This window comes from Aricia agestis, chromosome 3, assembly GCF_905147365.1.
Source record: "Aricia agestis chromosome 3, ilAriAges1.1, whole genome shotgun sequence".
Classification (NCBI taxonomy): Eukaryota; Metazoa; Arthropoda; class Insecta; order Lepidoptera; family Lycaenidae; genus Aricia; species Aricia agestis.
Window position 1 is genome coordinate 17,153,441 of NC_056408.1, and position 23,340 is coordinate 17,176,780.

The window sequence follows — 23,340 nt, forward strand, 5'->3', positions numbered from 1 at the left end:
GTTCTACTCTGAACAAAACCATCTTAATTTTCCAAGTAGAGCATGCCTATATACTTCGTTTCGTTACGTATTCGTACTTAGAAGCCCTGATATTGAATTTTGCAAGTATATCACATCCCTAGATGGACGGCAAAGTAGGATAATGTGTGGGCTACGTCATTTTGCAGGCCTACACGGCGGACTGCAAAGTAGGATAATGAATGGGCCACTTTAAAGAATTACCTAGTTGCTTTACATTAATAAAAAAAACTAATGTCATTCGTGAACTGTAATTTGCATTTTGCATTTTGCGTATAAAAATTATTTTGTTATGATAATATAAATTGCTGGGCTTTTCTTTTACTTAAATAAAATAAACTGTGAAGTAAAATACTATATATTTTTTGGTGTGTTAAATAGTGCTACATTTATTAATAATTTCGATGAATATAATAACGTTTAGTGAAAGGTGAAATGGACTGTCTGTGCTTATCGAACGCGAATTTATCGAAAACGATTTAAACAAGGCATCACAGCTACAGCTTCTAAAATTAAGACAGTCGTAAGTATTTCTTAGTACAAATTATTGCAATTTTTGTGCATGGAATAATAACTAACTTTTCCAAGATGGCTGCCTTGCATTTCATGTGGTGTTTTTATTTATTTCAATACCTACATAGGTACCGTAAAACGGGGTAAATTGGTACAATCTTCCCCTTCAATTAAAATTTAAACCTTCTTCTGTTACGATCAGAGTTATTCAAGATATACTTGCAAATGTATGGTAAGCGGTTTTAGAAGTAAGATAGCGTTAGATTACCAAATTATCTTTATATTTTGAGAAAATCAAATAAAACCTTGTTGAATTCCAATTTACCCCTGACGGGGATAATAGGTTCGAGACCGAGGGAAATAGAAATTATGGCCAGGGCTTCCACTTTTAAAAGTAGGCACCAAGTGAAAAAAACTCAAGTAGGTTACCTAAGTAAGTACTTATTTTTATGTTTTAATTAGGCATTTAGTTAAATAAAGTTTTGTGTCATAAATTAAAGCTATCCTTTGTGAGATGAAATACGGAGGTTCAAACTCGCTCGTCCAAAACGACTTCTTTTGTTGTCAACTTTGAAATTAAATTTTGGCAGTTTTAGCGATGTAACCACACATAAAAATTTGCCAGACTAAAGAGAATGATATCAACAAATTTATGAAGTTGCGGGTTTTTTACTGGGGATACTGAGTTTGCCATAAAAAAGATTAAAACTTATCCTAAGATTTATTCCTATTGCCCTCTTCAATTCTATTCACCCCGGTTTACCGGTATATAATTTTTTATAGCAATGTTGCTTTATGTAAATGTTTTTCATCTTTTTGGATATATCTGTGCTGTGTGATATATCCTTGATTCTGCAATCAAAACAATATTCTTTATTTTTGTTACTGGAAAATCTAGCCAGTACTGTAAATAGTATTATTAGTATTAATTTTTTTTCACACCTTATGAATATGCGGAAAATAATAATTAAGCTAGTTTTCGTTGTGATATTTTGTTTTAGATTTAGACTAGCACTAAGCAGCATTACGATTTAATTAAGTACGGAGTTTAGAATAAATTAAAAGAAGTTTTTAGCAATCAAATGAATACTTATTATTAAATCTTTAACAATCAGTCTTATAATTGGTAACTGAGGTATTCTAGGAAAGAATTAACTTAATTCATCAAGCGCCTATGGTCACCGGTGACCAAGACACAATAGAAATTCTATTGTGTCTCGTTTTTCCACGATCAACAGGTTGAAATAAATCTTCTTAAACAATAAAAAACTATTTACCTATATCAATACCATGCTATTATATAATAATAATAAGTACTACTATAGTCTTACTAGCTGTCCTGGTGAACTTTGTATCACTTTAAAACCTTCCCTGGACTTCTATGAATATTTTAAGACTAAAATGAGCCCGATCCGTTCAACCGTTTTCGAGTTTTAGCGTTACTAACACAATTCAAAATTCATTTTTATATATATATAGTTAACAAATTGTATACATAACTAGCTGTTGCCCGCGACTTCATCGCAAATTTTGCAAAATGTGATAACGAAGATCATAATAAGAAAGAGAGAATTTTCCCGAACAAAATATATAAAAAAATAAAATATATCCTGCTCCTTTATCGAAATTCAGTTAAAAAGTAGCCTAAGTTACTCCTTATTACATCAGCTATCTGCCAAAAAAAGTCCCGTCAAAATCGCCCTAGTCGTTTCGGAGATAAGCCGCAACAAACAGACAGACATACAGATAGACAAAAATTGTAAAAAATGCTATTTTGGTATATGTATCGTAAGTACATTCATATAGATGTAGTAAGAAACGGTTCTTTCAATATTACAAACAGACACTTCAATTTTATTTATATGTATAGATAAATGAATGTCTAATTACTAAAAGGGCACTTGTCACATAAGAATTTGAGGAATTAATTTTACAGGACTAATGAAAAATAGAATAAACTTAAAATCTTGAAGGTTTTAGATATTTACTTTATGTAATAAGGCAAAGGGTATATATATCTTATTATTTCATTTATAAAAATGTGTTTTAGTTTATTAGATTATAGTTTATGAAAGAGAAAAAGTCACGGACAAGTGCCCTATTTGTAATTAATTATGGACATGTTCCCTTTAACATAAAACTGAGTGAGTTCAATACATTCAATTTGACATAAAATGATGAATTAAAACCAAATAAAGGACAGAGAAGTTTATTTAGTAGGTAACAAAATTATGATAACATATTAAAATATTTTTTTACGGATGACCAGTTAAAAATCTCATTCCAGTATGTCATATGGGTAAGGCCGCCAGAATTGTCAAATAGTAACACAAAAGATTTTGTGTTACCGTTACACAAAAGTGACACCATTTTTGGATAAAGGTGGTTTCATAATGGTGAAGTAAATTACCTACAATTTTTATTTTTTTTATTTCTGTAAGACGATTTAATACAAGATAAAATGTGTGTCTGGGTTGGTTGGTTGACACAGGTGTACAACATGTAAGTAACTCACAACTTGAAAACCATTACTAGGGCTCATCATTACAAATAACTTTTTGTATGGAAGTAACAATGAAATAGTGAAAAAATAAATCAGCTGTTCCATACTTTTCAAGTGAAGTCAGTTGAAATAAAATACCAATTTTTTTTTTCACATTTTCAGTGTTGTTTCCATACAAAAGTCATTTGTCATGATGAGCCCGAGTAGTAGTTTTCAAGCTATGCGTTAATTTAGTTACACGTTGTATGGCCGTCCAAATACCACTATGCATTCGGCTTTATAGATCAATTGTGTTACGATAACACAAATGTAACATAATCGTAACACAAATGCAACACAAAAGACTTAGAATTTACAACAATTTTAGATTATATTTCAGTTATTTATTGCAACTAGGCATTAATGGGCGATTTATAACATACCTTTTACCTCAGCGCTAGCAACATTAAAATATCTGTTTATTACCTTAGAATTCACATTTACTTTTATTTTTTTCCACATAAAAACGTTACGACCAGTTTAGACTCATTTACTCCTGAAATAATAAACCTAGCATTTTTTTTCTTAATTTTTTTGATGACAGTGCTGCCGGTTTAACACTGCATTTGCACGTTGACTCTTTAAATAGTACTTTTGGGGTAAAAATTCGTCACACAAATAATACGTAAAACAAAATAAAAAGCCATATTTTATTTTAAACTATCGATAAAACAAGTCAATTGAAGGGTTTTCGCAACAATATTAATATTAGAGCAAGGGACTATCGTCTAATTATTCGACGGTATACTTATTATTCAGATATTCTCTAAAATTTAATGGATATTCCAACCATAAGATATTGCAGAAAAAAACGACAAAAACGTTACACAAATAAATTGACAATTTTGGCAGACTTACCCATATATTCTGCGGGAATGTATTCTTCCAATTTTTTTAAATCAGTGATTTTGTTTTTTGCTATTGGTATTGGACTACTATACATTTTTGTGAAGGCAGATGCATTTGAATAACATTTGATTTTCTCAAATCAAATGTTAATCTTTGCAAGCCATCAATAAATTCCCTTGTTTCCACGCTGTGCGGATGTTGTGCATCAAAATAAAAATGATGGTACTTGAAAATCATAAATTTCTCCCTCAGTTGCCCACGTTCAGCTGATTTACTAAGTTTATTCTTAAAATAAAACTTTGGGTACCATTCTGGGAAATTTAAAATATTTGCAGTTTTAAGTAAATATACCACAAACTTATCTTTTATTTGTGAACATTCCATGATAATAGAATGCACATATTCATCCACAATTATATATAAGTATAAATTCGATCAGTCCTTCTTAATTTTCTTTTGATTAAGCCAAAGCTTCGATCACATGGAAGAAATGAGTGACCACGCATTGGAAAATACAAGTGGATTTTTTTGAACATTTTTCCACAAGTGCCATAAGAAATCTCACCATGGCGTGGTTCTCGTTCTGCCCTGCACAGTTATCATAGAACAAATTAAGTTCATCATATTCTTTGTCTACAAAATTTTCTAAATAATGTAATATTAAAGAACATACATCATCAGGCGATTTGTGAGCTATTCCCTCATGATAAACATTTATAAGTATGTATTCTGTTGTTACCTAAATTATAAATTCCAAATGTATTAACAGACAGTTGACGAAAATAATAGACATCTTGTACTTAAATACGGGGCAAATCTGTAACAGCCATGTAATCAAAACAAAGAAAAAGTATTTTTTCATTTTTTTGAGACAATTCAGTGCATTCTTTAATTTTTTTATAAAATTTCTTGCTTCGGATACTTTCGATGGCCACCGCGACCTGGCCGCTAGTGCGCGCTTGGCCTTTTATAGTCATTTAATTTAAGAGTAACATTGTCCTACAAATAAAACAGTCTATATTTTAGGACCATCAATTTAAAGTATGAAATCCTTTCTATCTCTGTTAGCTAACTTTCGAGATTTTTCGCAAATAAAAATGTTGTTCGTGTTCGTTTCGCAAATAAAAAAGCTACTCAAAAAATTTGCTTGATAGAAATAAAAAAAAATTGTTCAAGGGCCCCCGTACTAGTAGGGTCGACCACGCAGAACAGTATATTTGAAACCAGCGAGGGCACTTGTCGCATCCACGTAGCTAATACAAAGAGGAGGGTGGTAATCAAATTTCCTTATGAAACGACGCGTGACAATTTGCGGGGTGAGGGGCTGTCAAGCTCCGCCCACTTTTCAATATTTCATCTATTGGCTAAATAGTACAGTTAATGAAGGCAAAAATCAGGCACAACCTCCGATTTCGTTGAACCTTCATCGATTTAGGTGAATGAAAGTATACATTTAAAATCAACTTTACAATGACTTATAACTAAAACATTTTTACTTATTTGGTGAAGGCAATAGGAATGTAAGCAGTATTGTATGGCACATTATCGTAAAACGAACGACAGTCCCTTGTAGATGTTGCCATTTCGTTTTAGAAATTTTACATCTCTCCCTATCGCTATCCAATCAATTGAAAAGTCTGTTTTTACTGTTATAATTCCTTCAGGATTATAAAGAAAATTGCTTTGATATCAGTGACACGGATTGCTTACAGTTCGACCAGGTCTCAGCGAAGATTACCTGAGGCATTCTGAGTAGTCTTTGAAAAACACATTTTGTAACTCTTCAGCCTCGTAACGTGATGGGGAAAGCCTGGCTTCTTTAGTCAAGGTTACATAATCAAACGGTAACTTTATTTCCTTTCTGTGCAGGCATGTACAGAATCAACTTCCATTTGAGTATGGCCAACCTCTAAAAATGTTTGTAAGACTTTAATTCCTGTAAGCATACTGAAATTCAAGAGAGCGTTGGCCAAAATGTTATTCCTGTTCTGCGCTGTACAGCCATCTGAGTAAATAACGAGAGGTATTTTTTCTTCAGTGACACAATAATTGTGCAAGTAATCTAACAAGCAAGATACAGAAGTAGATGTCACTAATTGGTTGCATTGAAAAACCAATAACACTTAAGAGTCCGGGTACTATCGAAATTCTCATATAATTCTCATATAAACGTAATACCAAGATCAGGAGAATATTTACCATACTTGAGTTATTATTCAGCTTAAGATAGTAATTACCTAGGTTCCTGTACAAAGATTCACTGCAAAATATTTACATACTAAAAATATGAACGATTACAATATTTACATACTTTTAACGTCAATCTTAATTCCGCTGTGTACCCTGTGGATCCAATACACTGTAACTGCCAAAACCTGATTTTGAGAAAAAGAAGCCAATGTTTTTTTTTAAGTTTTTGAATGATTACCTAAATCGTTGGTTAGTAAATATTAAGTGTTTGATATCAATTTAAAGGTATTTAAATCAGCTATCGAGCCAAGTATGTTTTATATCAAATATATTGATTTATCATAGAAAACTTGTTTGGTCGTAATAAGCATAAGAATGCGAACGTAAAAAATTATAAAGCAAAACACTGTATCTCATAGTTACATGGTATTGACTTGGTAAGAGATTCATTATAGCAGACAGGTAATTATAAAAAGTATTATAAGTGATGGGTATAAAACTAAAAACAAACAAGTATTTATTTTTAATCGTATAATATTTTCATATTATAACTATAAAACAAATTAAGTAATTCAACTTAACAAAAATAACAAACTTGTTATAAATGAAATTATACTTTTACAGTAATTATTTAAATTATCTAAACAATGTCATATAACTCTTATCAGTAATAAATAATAATCAGTCTTACGGGTTTTCAAAAGAATTAGAAAATACTAAAAAATCTCAAAACAAAACAAAGTAAGTTTCAGAAAACAAAAAACTCAACTTAGATTAATAGGAACTTTGAAAACAAAAAACTCAACTTAGCTTAATAGGAACTTTGAAAACAAAATTTAAGGCTTAAACGTAATATAGACTATATAATCGTAATAAATGATGACTCTGTGAACACGACATTAAGTATTTGGTTCATCGTTGTAATCGTCGAGGTCAGGCTCAGACGAAACAACGAGATTTTTATAGAATATTGACCTTGTCGGAGGCATAGATTTACAAAGCTCTAGTAATTCTTTTTTCTTAATGTCACTAACACCCCTGGCTTCACTTTCTCTTGCTAATGATTCAAATATTGCCTTGCCAATTGAAATTTCATTAGATATTTTTTGCGCTTCTTTTCTTTTCAGAAAATGTATTTCTTTAAAATCTCCATCATAATCATTCTTAGCAAAAATAGAAAGATGCCCCCTTCTAAATTCTATGACTTTCAGGTTATGAATATTATACCCTTTTGGATATGACAGCTTCGAGTCATTTGAAAACATTATCATGTCTTTGTGAGTTAGTATAGCTACTTCCATATTTTTTCGCGAAGTCTTTATGTTGTGTACAAAGTCGTCAAAATCATAAATTTCTCCAGTCATTTTAAATTTTTTGGTAATAGCCGCATGCACAGTGTCAGCTGCCATAAATGTGTGACCACTTTCAAAATATTCTAATGTCACTGTTTCAATATCTGTTGTTTTATCGTTTATTAACCGTACCAAGGCTGATATTAGAACCTTATTCTTGTTTTGAGCGTTACAGTTATCAAGGAAAAAGTAAACATGTTTTTGATCACGACAATAATTTTTCAGAAAAAATATATAAGTCGTAGCCACATTATATGCTCTTCTGCCACTTTCACCCTCATGCCAAAGAATACATACGGCAGTCTTATTTTTTCCTGGCGGAACGAAAGATTCGTTAAAAAGTACGAGTTTGCGAGAGAAATAAAACTCTTTTGTTGTCAATAGGGGCATTTGAATAGCTTTCTGCATATCAACTGTATAAACTGAGTCCTTACTTCCACTGTTTTCACACTTTTCCTCCACCAGTTTGTAATCTCTTCGCGAATTCCTTTTGTTTTTTAAATGCTGACCCAAATCAATACATTCCACACAATTACAAGGAAGTGGCATTGACTTATGCGCCGTTTTATGATTTTTACATTTGGTGCATATGTCATGTACTGGCTCTGCAGTAGAAATGTTCATTTCTTTAATCACCTTATGGAAATGGGTCCAACTGCACGTTTTCATAGAATTTTCCTGACAGTAAGTTTTAAAATCATTATAAATCGAGGAAAAAGTAATTCGGACTATTGGAAGATAACGGCGATTAGGGGCATGTTGAATGTTATAATGTGAATGAATGGGTTTATATTTTAGGATGAATTTTTTTATCTCCTGTTGGTAATCACTAGAAAATGCAGTCAAAGGTGGATGATGCCCTCGAGGATCTGGTGCTGCCCCTACTTTTGGATGTACATTTCTTGTCATATAATTAGCTTTTAAGACTGCTTGAACAACTTCGTCATTTGAATAGCCTAACGTACTTAAGAAAAAGCGCTTACATACTTTTCTTTCATCAAGCATCCAGATTAATGTGTTATGCCTTCTAGAATTTGAACCAGCAGTTTTGATCGCAGTTGTTGTTTTTTCCACCTGTCTAGATATAAAATCACGACGCCTTTGCCGATCCATGTTCCAAAACTGTTTATATATTTCTTCTCTCTTCAAATCATTTATGTGTTCACTACATGACTTCTTACAGTTACTGCAAGATGGGTCTCATGGGATGCTTCTGTTTCTGATTTTCTAGAATATCTTTCGGATTTCGCAGTCTTTTTAATTTTCTAGGTTGTAAAATTTCTACCTGTTCCTGATTTTCTATATCAACTGGCTCTTCATTACTTGTCATTTTACGTTTCATTGATAGTGAAGAGTTATATTCGGTTATTGGTGTGATCTCGTCATAATTAATGTTATCCATTACATTTGGTTTCCTTTTTTTAGTTTCAGTAGTGGGGATGAATGTAACTTCGTTACAATGTGGTTGTTGCTCTATAACAGCCTTCGTTGTTACTGTGACAAAATCATTATTTACTGGTAATTCAATATCGTCGTTTAGGTCAATCGGAATATGTTCTGTAATTTTAAAGCTATGCGTAATCGATGATGACCCAACGACATCGACAGTTTTTAATTCTGTGTAGTTTCTATGTTCTGTATCTTCAAAAAAACTCGGAAAGTACTCAGGGTTACTTACGGGTAGTACAGGTTTGATATGGTCATAAGGTATGCAAGTAGGCCGGTTCGTGTTTGTTTCCAGATCACGGTTTATATTAGACACCATTGTAGCGCAATTAGAGTTATTATAATGTTGTACACTGTTTTGAGATAACTTAATCAACAACTTGTTACGATTACTACTCATATTGAGAACTAATAATCACATAACCTCACTTATAACTTCAAGAACAAAAAACTGCAAGCGCATTACACGGCTTTCAATTTGTAAATAAACAAATATTACGCACCACAGTCAAAACCCACTCGATAAACCAATAATGATTAAGCTTGACTCCCGCCACTGCTCTGATTGGCGCGTTCGAGTCACGCGAGGCTCTTGCTAACCGTTATGACAAAACACTGTATCTTGGGACGCGTCGAAATTATTTCAGCAATACACTGCATCTTTGAATACCTTGTTTTGCCGTTTTAGACCTTAAGTTTTGAGTAAATACAGTGTAATTCATATAATAATATCTCAGTACTTTTCATACTGACTAGAAAAACTGTGATATTAGTAAGTTAAAACAGGCTGAAAGAAGTCCAATAAACGTTGTTAATTCAATACACTGTATCTTAAGATACAGTGTATTGGATTCACAGGGTACCTGTGGAATATCAACTTTTTAAAGATTATTTTGCATTTTTTACTGTTTTTAAATAAAATTATATTTGAAAAGTGAGTACGGTACGACTTTAAAATTACGCATTTATATTTACAAGTTTTAACTGTATTTGTATAAGTTAACCATGTACCTACATAAAAAAAACGGCTTTTGTTTTGAGATAACCAACGAATTAAATATTTACGTACCTTCTATTTACCTTATAATAGAAAATATCGAAACAATCTGCAAAGTCGCGCAACTCACAAACTTTTTTGTTTTAGCGTACCACAACAACACTTCACGTCTTAATTGTGTTTCAGCATTGGCTTTTCATCAATTTCACTATTTGATTTAATTCTTATTGTTAACAATTTAGCGCTGAATAGATTTAATTTATTGAAATTAAATATATTTATTGAAGTATGTCGTCACCATGGCAACGTCAATCGCTATCCCGTCGCACAAACAATGGTCGCCGTCAGTCTCGAGTTGTCATAATTTACTATTATATAATCAACAAATGTACAGTACCCAGAAGCCGATTCTCAGACCCATTGAATATGCATATAAAATTTGGTTAAAATCAGTAAAGCCGTTTCGGAGGAGTACGGGGCCTAACATTGTGACACGAGAATTTTATATACTAGTGTATATTATTGTATTCTAGTTGTGTTGTGAAGTCTTTTATCATAATATCACCTGTAACTTCAACGACTTTGAACATTTCAGAAATCTTGTGTGTCCAATCTTCAAGAGTTTCAAACTTCTCAATCCGTCTTTGCATTTTTTCTATCATTGCAAAATGCCGATCACATGGGAGGTAACTGTGGCCTCTTTCTGACAATGAGCATGTAATCTTTTCAAAGGAGATCCGCCAAATCCCATACAAAATTACCCCAGGCCCGGCGCCAAAGTAATGGAGATCAGTTTTTAGAGTAAAAATAGCAAAAATTTTATATAGTTTCGGTATTGATAAATTCACATGCTAACATAGATTTTTTGCCTGTTGAATTTTCATAGGCGCTCTTCTATGTAAAATTATATTTTTTAGAGAAACCTTCCTTCCTTTCCTTCCTTTTTAGTTCATTATTATTGTAATTAGTGATTATGGCTTATAGTCATGTATGTACTATACTGTAAACTATGAAAAAATAAACAAGATTTTCGAAACTATGAAAAAGGATTATAAAATAATATATATTTTTATTTTCTTGACAGAATATATAAATGTTTGACGGACTTAGTTTTCTAAATCAACTAATACAAAATCTAAGCCTAGAGCTGGGTCATGGGTGGTCTAAATCACGCTCGTTGAGTCTAGCCCAACCCAAATAGTACATGACGCTTATTACATGGGCGCAACTTCCCAGTGTTCTGTTCCCATGATAACAGGAACAGTAATGTTCTTTCACTGCCTCGATTCCAGAAACCGCAGTGTTAAATAACAAATAGGTATATTAAGTTTTTGATCTGAATGCCATGAATTAATTCTGCAGCGAATCAGTATGTTGTTTGTATGCGACTGTGACATTATGACTCGATCATATCTATTTGTTCTGAGTGTCTGTAAACCTCGATTTCATATAGGCCAGTTCTCTTTGTGTATTCGCTGCAGTACGAACGTGCGATTTTGAGGTGACATGTGCCTATAGCGAATTTTATCAGATCTTCGTACGTCAGTTCCGGGAAATCTGATACTTCTGGATTATTTGCGTCCAGTCTAGTAAATGATTCTCTTTGCCTGTTCAAGTTGTTTTCTAAAACACACGCGGCCAACAGATTTGTTTTATGTATGTTGCGGTTTATCGATGCAATAAAATCATCAGTAAATCTACTGTCTTCGTAAAGCTCCTGAAAACAGTTTATCAAAGCCGCTACTATTTTGAAATCCATGAATGTTTTAGTCAAGATATTGTTGAACATTCTGTTGCGGAAGATTTTAAAGCTATTTTTAAACTTGCCATTCACGGTTTCTACAACCCAAGGACACATGGTTATTAGTCGTGATTTGTTGGCCTCTTCTGCAGTAGTGAGTTGAGTTTCATTTCGTTGCTTAGATGGTGGCAAGCTGGAGCACGACTATATGGCTTAGCCGTGCTCTTCCAATGATACTATTGCATTCAAATAAGTAAAGGAGTATTGTCTTCTGTAGGCTGGTCATGATTTTGCAGTATTTGCTTCATAAATGCCGCATCAGTGGTTGTAGCAGCATATGGCCCTGTTACATGTATTATGTGGCCATCAGCACATACTATTAAGAATGGCTTAATCAAGTTTCGGTATTTATGTAAGCTGTAATTTAAGCGTTGAAATAAAAAGTTCGTACTTTTTTCAACAAATAAATACGTGCCATCGTATATAACTAAGGCTTTAGGCGATGCATTGCTTCCAAATATATAATTAGGTAAAATCCTGTTTCTAATCACTTCAGTGCGTGTTATGTGTTCTAGCCCTATATGCACAGGAACGAAGTCTGCAAGCAGACACTCCCTCGCCAAATGCAGCTTTCTTCTTATGGTGGTCTCTGCTAAACCGAATGTTGTACAAAGTCTTGTATTGTGCTCCCCTGTGCGTATTTTACACAAATATACTCGCAAATCTGTTCTTGGGGTGACAGACTGACGATGAAGAGATGGAACTTGTTGAAATAATTGTTCAAATTGTGAGTGATTCAGACCAGTCCAGTAGCACAGTTCGTCCTCAGAAACCTCGTTTATATTCTCAAGATCTAGTCGACATCTTGATTCTAGAGGCCGTGTGTACATATTGGCTATAGACATCGATCAGATTAGTGTCATATCCAGTGTCCAGTCTTGGGAGTTTTGAGTTCAGGGCCCGTATTATTTATCTTTGTCACTTCCACGCAATTTCCACGCAGTTCACTTATCAGTTGTAAACTGAATTGTTCTGTTTCGGTATCATAACCACTTTTACTTCTGAATATTAGTGGACATAACATGTATTAATTGTCTATGACTGGTGAAATGTCAAAAACGAACGTCAAATTTGACATAACGGAATTGGTTTTTTTTAAGGAATTGAAATGGCTTAGCCATAATGACTAACTGAAAAATTGTAAATCAAGATGAAAATATAGTTTAAAAAAGATTTTGATATTTTTTATTATAAAATATACTATTTTCTAATAAATAACGTGGTCAATGTAGGAATAGTAACTTTTGCATCGATTTATTGTATTTAAAGGTAATAATTATTATAAATGTGTAGATGGTTTTATTTATATTTTTTTGCTATTTTATAAGCCCTTTATCAAAATACTGAGAAAATAACACTCCTTCATGTTTATATTATCATCAAGCATGGCGGTCTAGAGGAGAAAGAATTTTCTGACATTGGCAACTCACTGAGTGGGCAATTAAAAAAAAGAAGAAGAAGGAGACAACAAAAAAGATAATTATGTACTTATTATTATTATGTTCAAAGAGTTGTGTTTTAGGCAAGAAATTGATAAGTTTATTGGTATTTGATACCTACGCTAGTTAATGAACCTTAAAAAGTCTTAGAAATGCATCAAACTTGTGGATTACAATTATTACACGCATTACATTACAACATAGTTGATGTCATGAGTTGAACATAGTTTGTTGAAATTAGGCAGGTGCCGATTTAAGAGGCCACCTAACTAAAGAGTCTCTTACTTAGGAGTCTTTTAGGAGTCGGTTGGTGAAAACGGGCATAATAAAAAAGTGTTTCAAAAATCCAATTAAGTTTTCGAATTCTTCCGGCCATTTGTTCAAGGTGTGGGTGCCATGATAGTCTTTGGTCGACTATCACACCTAGATATTTAATTTTATCATCTTTTTAAATTGTTGGACAGCTACAACTAGATGATGTGATTTTATACACATATATAATACTCACTGACAAATAGTCATAATTATTCTTGACTAATTGGCATCTATTATCGAAAGTTGCGTTTGGCCCCTTGCTACAGATAGGGGCATATGCATGTCATAGCCGCAAGCTTCAATATCAGGTAAAGCATCTCTAAAACCTCGGTCTAATATTAGAACGTTACCTGGTCTGAAAAACCAGTTAAAAGCACTATTTTCAGCGTTCAGCATGCTACTTAAGGGGGCGACGGGTGGAAGTGTCGATTTTATAATTCATTTTTATACTTGAAAATAAGCCTCGAATTGTTTTATTTTCTAAAATTAGACACTACATTATATTTCCGAGAATTCGATCTGAGCAAAAACACGATATCTTAAAATTTTCTCGATAGAAAAAAAATCACAAAGATGCATTAATTATAACGAATTTTTCATTTATTGCCATACCCGTGCATTGAACTAAGTTAATATTTTTACACATTGTATAAAATTCTATCATTGAGAGATCGACCTAGCGGATTTTTTAAATGTTGTATATTTATCGAGTTATTGAGAAAAAACTAATTTGGCGATGAATCCGCGTCGTTCTTTTTCACCTTGCATATGAAAGACGGGAGTGAGTGTGAAGAGAGAAGGACGATGTTTGATTTTTGGGGTTAGTCGCATCTGATGTTGTGGCTGCGTAAGGTCCTGTGACATACCATTGCAACAGACTATCAAAAATGGTTTCAATAGATTTCGAAACTTATGTTGACTGTATGTCATTCTTTGGAATAAAAAGTTAGCACTTTTTTTAATAAATACATAAGTACCATCACAAACAATTATTGCTTTCATCGCATCTCCAAAATTGCCCCCAAAAAGTGCATTGGCGATAAAAATATTTTTTCCACAACCTGCTCTCTTGTGATATGAGGCGTCTAGTTTCAAAAGCCGTCAGCTCCGCACGCAAGTAGGTTTCAGTATTTATGAAAATAGTACTAAGGCTTTTTTATGAGCTTAGGGAGTTTAGTGTCTTTTTATCTAAATGAAATTTTCATTTTCCTCGACGGGCTCACACTCGAGATCGTGTACGTCTGCCTCAACATCGCCGCTATTACGGTTAAAAATGTCCACATAAAATTTAAGATCTTCCAATTCCTTCCATGCTGATCCATAATGTTTGGCCAACAGTTTTGTAACATCATTAACTTTCTCCTTTTTCAAAATATTTCCATATGGGACAGGTATTGGGTCTATATTGGAAATGGTTTTTGATTTTTTAGTTATAATTTTTCGCTCATTTAATTCTGTTCTATAATTCTCTTCTCCTTGCACGAATACATTGGTTTGACCACGAGTGATAAAAAATCTCTTTGATAAATTAAATTTAAAATGCCATGTTCCTGGAGGCTTAAGGATATTGGTGCATTGTGTTTTAAAATCATATATGGGCACATCTTGACTTAAATGATATGGCGTTCCATGAGTTTTTAAAATATTAAGGTATTGTTTCGGGTTAGTAATGACTTCAACTCTACGTAACTCTTTCGATTTTGGAAAAAACTCTATCTGGAGGTAAAAAGGAGTGCCCAACTACGGGGAAAATAATCTCGACTTTTTTGACGTGTCGAGGAGCATGAGTAAATAGCCATTTGCTACACATGGCAATCATTGTACTGTTCTTATTTTGCCCTCCACAACCATCTGCAAACAATCGAATTGTATCGATATTTTGCTGAATATCAATCGATTTCAATGCGTGAAATACGGCACTCGCTATTTCATTCGATCCTTTGGGACTTTCTGACTCATTCCAGTAATACATGAAAACATTTCCCTTTAATAATTGATTTTTTGAGGTACCAACAACAACCGTAAAATTATAAAAATTTATTTGTCGGCTAAAATAAGCGGATTGGTCTGGTAATTTAGGCAGCATCATGTTCTTTTGACAGTCAAATGAAATTGTTGTCACGTTGTCCTCTGCTGTTTTTAACATATTATAAAAGGCTTTCGCTCTCAAAGAGTGAATTCTTTTCTGCGTTATTAACTCTTGTTTTTGCATAGGATCTTTAGAAGTTTTTATCCTTTCATTTAACTCAGTACAACGAGAGCATACGTCAGTTCGAGGTGATCCAAACCCAATATTGTATTTTGTGTTAAATATGTTTCGGAAATATGACTGCTTCACTTTTTTTGTCTCTTCTGCACTTTCATTATAAATCCGCCATAACTTTTTTTATGTTGAGTTCACTCGACAGGTAAATACGACTAGAAGATTTTCCTCTACAATAATGAGACTCAGAGCCCTTAAGTGATTCGATGAATGAGCAAATAGCAAGACACTTTTCTGCATTTGCTTGAGATCTTCGGTCTCCTCCTCTGTTTTCTTTAGCAGGAGCTCCAGATGATTTAAATGACCTTTTTAAAACTCCGGATACTCTGTCTTTCTTAATGCCTAATATAGACAGAAATGCTGCTTTACAAACACGCACTTGACCTCCACTCGTTGGTTTTGGTAGTATGTACTCCACGCTCATCTTTTTTGGTACACGTGACGAATTCTTAGGCCGATGTCGGTTGACGTTTTTGTAGATGCAATGTTGCAAAATAAAATTATCTTGGTAGATTTTTTTCTTTTGGGCATAAAATACTGCGTGAATTTTTCCTAAGTCTGCCATTGTAAATTTACCACATTTAAGTGATTTTGTATTATGTCTGCACGTCGGTGGTGTAGGTAAATCAGTAGGCATACCTTCAGGTATACCTGGAATAAAAGATGTATTAATTATGTATATGGCAGTAAGGTTCAATGGTTTCTGCCTACCCATTTGGCAAGAATAAAATGTTGTTGTTGTCGAACCGCTATAGCTAGATTTCTGAAATTTTCACAGATTGTGTAAGTATATCTCTTGCCGCTTTAATTAGTATTTTAGTAAGCATTTTTAACTTAAATTTTACATAATTTATATTCAAAAATCGTTTTATAATTTATTTTACAATTGAACCCTTATTATTGTTATTTTTATTATTTTATTATTGTTATTTAAACTTAATGAATTGTATATTTTTTGTTATTTTAAAATCTGTATTTTTATCGATATGTTTATTTTTATTTCAAATTGTGTTTACTGTTTACTTTATGATGTTAATTGCATGTTGTGACCAATTGTAATTAGTTACTGCATGTAGCTAGTATTTTTAAATGTCCAAACCTATTGTTGTAATTAATGCAAAACTGTTTTTGGTCCTAAATAAATAAATTATTAATAAAATAAAAATAATATATTAATATTTATATATTTTTTGCCTATGTTTGGTCTATTACGGTACGGAACCCTTCGTGCGTGAGTCCGACTCGCACTTGGCCGATTTAACTCAATAATTATTTAGGTTCAGTCTCTTTGTGGAGGCACATTCTACTAATTTATTAATTTTTCATTATTAGACTTTTCAAGAATGGTTGCCTGAAAAGGCATCGATACAGCAGTAACAGCAGTCAGCACCCAACATGTTCAAAATTTTTATTAAAAAATCTTTTTCATTCATTGAGCGATCCGCCGTAGTTTCATTCGGGATAAAAAAAAACATGCCATAATCATATAACATTAGAAACAAAAAACAACCTGTATATTATTCCAACTGTCATCTCAAACGATTAGCCATACAAATCGTGGTACTTTCTCTTACCTTTTCTCACGCTTTTTGGTCGTTTCCCATAATTCTGGTTGCTTTTTCCTTTTTCTGCCTTTATTAGGTTCAGCTTTTTCCACATTTTTTACTAAATCACACATTATTTTCGCCAAAATCAAAATAAAATTACACTACTAAACACACGCAAGACGCTCCTCCGCCATAATGATTTGTATTAAAAAAGCAGCTCACTGATTGGTCGACAGGAGGTGGCGGGGTCTGAAACTAACTCGGAATTGGAGCTGGCGGATTTTGAAATTCACCGTTTAATTTAGGCAGCTTTTTGTATTGGATTTGGCGAGGTATGGATCTGAGTACTTAGAGACAAGTAAACTACTTTTTTTTTTCTTTTAAACCACATTCAAATGTCAAAATCTTTAAAAAATGGAGTTGGCGGTTTCTGGAACTAGACGCCTCATATGATCCCATCCTAAATGGATTGGCACATAGTCACGGGTTAAGCATTCTCTCGCTGCTTTAAGTAGTCTTTCCAGCGTTCTTCGACTCATATGCAACATGTCTGCCAATCTTGTGTCTGGTTCACCAGTACGTAGCTAATTAAATAGGCAGCCAATGCACTCTTAGGTTTTTTGCATGTTTGTATCAACGACGGCATTTGCTCCAAAATTGCATTAAATTGGTCTATTGTGCAACCAGTTATAATCCATATTTTCTATATTTTCAAAATCCAGTCTTCCGATGACCTGAAAAAAGATCTGCTCAAGATCTTAAAATATTCATCATATCCATGATTTGGTCCTCGTTGAAATCATGGCTGATGTTATTTGCTGACAATAAAACTTCAAAGTCGTTAATTGAAGATGTTCTTGGCATATTCGTGCAGCAGGCGGTACATAATAGTTTTCATGTAGCAGACGTATTTTCATATGTTAAGGAACTCGATAGCGCGACTGATCTTGGCAACCAAAGACATTGCATGAATTAGATGTATTTGGTGCTCTTAAAACGCGATAGATGTGTCGTAGATTGTCTTGCGTGTTGTTCTGCAGGTTGTACTGCAGATAGCTCTTCAGGGTTACGAAAATTATATTCGACAGTTTCGCGGTGGATAGGCTTCGCGTCGCCCACAAGGATGGCAAATAAACTCCTGGTCGTTAAATTGTATCTGTAAATAAAAACGTTTAAGGGCTAGTATCGATGTTTACGATTTTTATTTTTGTGTAATCACAAAGGTGTGACAAACGGCGACACTCTACTTTTTTCACAGTGCAAGTATTTTCGCAGCCTGGCGGCTAGATCCGCGGCAGACACTTAAGGACTGGCGTCCTTAAGCGTCTGCCGCCGATCTAATTAATAAAATCGAGTCACTTTCTCGTTAATCGTATTTTATATGGAATATGATTTTCTCTAAGGAATATTAAAGAGCTAGGGCAGCTTCCCATAGACGAATTTAGGTCATAAATAAAGTAAGCGTCTATGAGTAAAATATACCTTATTTTAAAGAGCATTTATTACTGATTTTTCAGAAAAAAAATCGTGATTTTAGAAGGCCAGGTTTTTGAGTTATCATACTTAGAAGTTTTGAAGGTTATGTAATTATTTAGCTTATTATTTAATGCATGTACCATGAAATAATAATGTAAGTATTCATTATTAAATATTCAAAAAACTGATGGAGAAATGAAGGTTACGATTGCTAGTCAAAAATAATTAATGAAAACACAAGTTAAGCAACGGGATGTGGATCCCACTTAGATTGGTGATAACTTTTTTAATAACTTGAACTTTATGAATAGTGAGAGGGAGAAATATGGATGTTGAGGGAAGATATTATGGAGACATCAGTCATCAAAATGTATCACATGCTTTTATAGCTTGAAATGATATCTAACAGAATAAATAGTCGTGCCAGGGCTACCAAAGGCTTCTTAGCGTACTTTAATATGTCGAAAAAGGATTTTAGGAAGGTTTCTTATGAGGATTCATTAAGTCCAGTGCTGCCCCCATTTAAGTAAAATTATTTGAATTTATCTGGATGCAGTCTTGAATTTATTTTCCTTCAAAATTGCTTCACATTCGTAATATGTACTTTGCTACAAATAGCAGTGCATAAAATGAATTGTAAGTACTTACTTATACTTATTCAACGCCTCCGTGGTCTAGTGGTATAGAGCGCGGCTCTTGACTCGGAGGTCGTGGGTTCGATTCCCGCGTTGGAAACATGTTATTTCCAAGTTTGGTTAGGACAATGCAGGCTGATCACCTGATTGTCTGACAAGTAAGATGATCCATGCGTCGGATGGGCATGTAAAAAGTCGGACCTGCGCCTGATCTCCCGCCAGTCGTGTCGGTCGTCCGTCCCACTGGGTTATGAGAGTGAAGGAATAGAGAGTGCTCTTGTGTACTGCGCACACACTTGAGCACTATAAAATTACTCCTGCGTACCTGGCCTGGTTTCAATGAAGCTGGCCACCGTCACCGAAACCGGTGTGGGGAGTATTATTATTATACTTATTCAATATTTCAAATTACATAGTACACATTTTCTAAAAACAATTCATTTGAAGCATCTGGATAAGGTAGGATTATATAAAAAAACAAGAATAATTTGATTTTATAATACTTTATTCCTCATCATCCTCTAAAACTATGACATCATCTAAAAAAGTTGCTGGTGCAAGGATATTTTCTTGATATCTGGCCCATCCCAAATACCAAACTATGGTCATAACATGAGCGCAACATCCAAGTGTACGTCGACCAACAAGGCAATTACAGCAATATTCACTGATTCCCATTCGTCCAGGTATATTATTATCTATTAAAACTTAAACAAAATATTGTTTTCGACTAACATGCCTCGATTTTATCCTCCCTCTTATTAAACTAGCGTCATCACTGCCTCTGAAGTTGTAATCAGTTGAGTTTATTGGCTCTGTACTCACTTCTATTCTATACCCCCCGTGAAAACGTATGTGCTCCCCATAATAGGATCGGGCTTGTCTGATCTGATAAGTCCCTAATGCAAAAAGAATTAAATCTCTGTATTCCATAACTGGGAAGTATAGAACATTATTCCTATCAGCAGAAATGCTTTGAAATGAAGATGTGCGTCGATTCATATGTAATTCATTAACCATATTTGCCAGATTGTCTTGGAAGCGAACGCCAAATCTATTTAAGAGAGCCGCTGCAATTGAAAAAAATTCCAACAAATTAGGTAGGGCTAAATGAAAATATTCCTGTCTGAACAGCTTAAAATTAGTTTTAAAATGACCATTCACTGCTTCTACTACCCATCGACATAATGTTACACAGCGACTCTCATTGGCTTGAGCTGTAGTTAATTGGCGTTCGCCTTCTAAAAGCGAATCTGGCATACAGGTTCTGTACCCACATCCTTCTAATAAACTAATACTATCTCTGAAGCCACGATCTAAAATGAACACATCGTCTTCTAAAAAATATGATCTTAGAGCAGAACCTTCTGAAAAAAGGCTAGCCATAATATCAGTATCTGATGTAGTTGCCTTGTATGGACCGAAAATATCAATAATATGCCCATCGCAAGCTACTATTAAAAATGGCTTCACTAAATTACGGTACTTATGTAGAGAATATGTTTGTTTTTGAAACATATAGTTGGAACTTTTATGAATATAAATGTATGTACCATCACAAATAACAATGGCATTATTGCCATTCCTTCTCCAGTCTTGGCATTCCCACTAAAGATGATATTCTAGTATCGGGATCACCGGTTCTCATTTTTAAAAGCAATAAGGCTAAGCCTAATGTTCCTTTCCGCATTTCATTTAAACGTGGAACTTCATTTAATAATGTGCGGAATTTTTCCTTTGTGTACCCGAACCAGTAGAAAAACATCCGATCATCTATTTCTAACGGATTTTCAAAATCAAAGGATGCATTAAATGCATTCACAAATGAGAAAACATGTGCTATTTGTTCGGGAGTAAAAGTAGAAATTGAGTTTTCTGCTTCATAAAGCATATCCCACAAATTGCTATTTAAATGTTCATCACATACCCGCGCTAAATTGAAGACATTATTTAAAAAACCAACTTTGTCAAATTAGTTAGTTTTGCAGTAGAAACAAAAAACTTTTTCACATCTCCTTATTTAACTATTTATATTTTACTTGCTATTTATTATGATTTACACTATATTAGCTATCATTTTGGATATTTTGAACATTTTTAAATATTTGAATTCCTATATAAATCTTGAGCTAAACTTGAGAAGGAAGTGAGAAAGGTTACTTTTGATGGGAAACTGGAGGTTAAAATGTGACATAGGTAGTTCTTGAAGAAAATATTTCAAAATAAAAGACAAGGCAATTTATATATTTAGTATTTATTGGTGCTTTATATAAAACAATAATCATTCACACCTATTCCTCACCACTACTGTTATCCGAGTTATCAACATCAGCACTTACATCATCATCGGTGGTGTTGAGAGTAGAATAAAACTGTTGGTTAGACTCTTTCAAAAATGGGACAAATTTTTGCAAATTATTTAGTTTGGCAGTATTTATTGGGATAGGCTTTGTGTAGATAGGGCTTAATGTCATATCTTGGGGCATTTTTTTTTATTTCTGATTATGCAAGACCGCCAAGGACCAGAATAATGATCTCTCACAAACAATAATGGTGATTCTTTGTTTATTTTGTACATCCTCAAATTTTTAGCTGTACAGCTGGTTTTGGGGATTTTAGGAAATATGGCTCTGTTGCTTTTTTGATGTCAAACAACATGCTTTGATCTACCTTAATTACATTGAATGGATTTGGAGACTGTCTACATCCACTCATGATGGAATCCCAATCACTTGGTGTTTCAGCCTGTTCTTTTCTCTTCCTCTTTTCTATAATAGCAAAGTCTTGGTCATTTGGCAAAAAAGAATGTCCTCTGATAGGAAAGATGTAGGTAATGCTGTCAAATATATGAAGGCAGTGAACTAACATATATAGAAAGTGAACCATTACATAATTTTTATTTTGTCCAGAGCATCCATCTGAAAAGAGCACAAATTTTTGTTTTACATCTTTGTGTGTTAAATATTGAAACAAAAACGAAGTTACATCATTTTGTCCTTTTTTCCCAACAACTTCATGATAACAATACAAAGAAGCATCATCATTGCTGAGGTCATGCAAACCAAACACATAATACCAGAGCTGTCTGCAATAAAATACAGTATTAGTGGGAATATGTGGTAATGGTAAATTCTGCATAAAATCAAATGATATCACTGTGACTTGACCTTCTCGTGCCCTTTGTTTCCATAATCGTTTAAGTTCATAAAACTTTTCAGCTTTTAGAAGATGAAGAATCTTCTCTGTGATAATTTTATTTTTCTCAGATTCATCAAGTCTACTCTCGAGTTTAATACGAAATTGATCACAAGCTGTGCAAGTATCAGATCTAGGCACTCCAAATTTAATGTTGAACTCTGTAGTGAATATGGACCAATATGCTTTATATGGAACTCTAATCTTAAACTGATCAATGAATAAATTATGCATTTTATTGATACTTAAAGTTTCTGGCAAATATAATCTATTTGGATTTTTTCAAATAGAATAATGAGATTGTCTTGCTTTAAAAGACTTAATGTGTTCAACAATGAGATGTTTTAGAGGTAAAGGTAACATTTTAGGCCTGTTAGTATGCTTGCCTCTTTGATCTATAGGTGCCACTGTAGATTCAGTCAAGAATTTCTGTAAACGTCTTTTTCCGCGTCGTTTTTTGTCGTAGTTGGGTTTTATTTTTTTTACTTTTTATTATTTGTACCATTTTGGTGTCAAAGTGTATTTATGGCGCATAATATTAACAAAAGTTAAATTGATGAACTAAAAACTAGGTAGTTGACATACGACATCTCTTTTGACTTATGTATCTGCGTATAGTAATATGTAGAGATATCCTATTTTACTATTTCGTAGCACGTGGATCGTAGCGCGTATAGCAACGGTTTCCCCGTATGAAGCTCCCAGTATTTCGTAGTAGCGGTGCACATTTGCGTCGATGGCATCGAATGGGTCATGAATTAG

General features: G+C 33.6%; 1 protein-coding gene across 1 annotated transcript in view; it reads left to right on the forward strand.

Moving 5' to 3' along the window:
- Positions 1–370: 370 nt before the first annotated feature.
- The window catches only part of LOC121725581 (suppressor of cytokine signaling 5-like), a 69,164-nt gene continuing 46,194 nt past the window's right edge, over positions 371–23,340 (forward strand). Inside the window, exon 1 of the mRNA XM_042112604.1 lies at positions 371–541. The gene's annotated coding sequence lies outside the window, so the exon portion shown is untranslated. The remainder of the gene's footprint in view (positions 542–23,340) is intronic.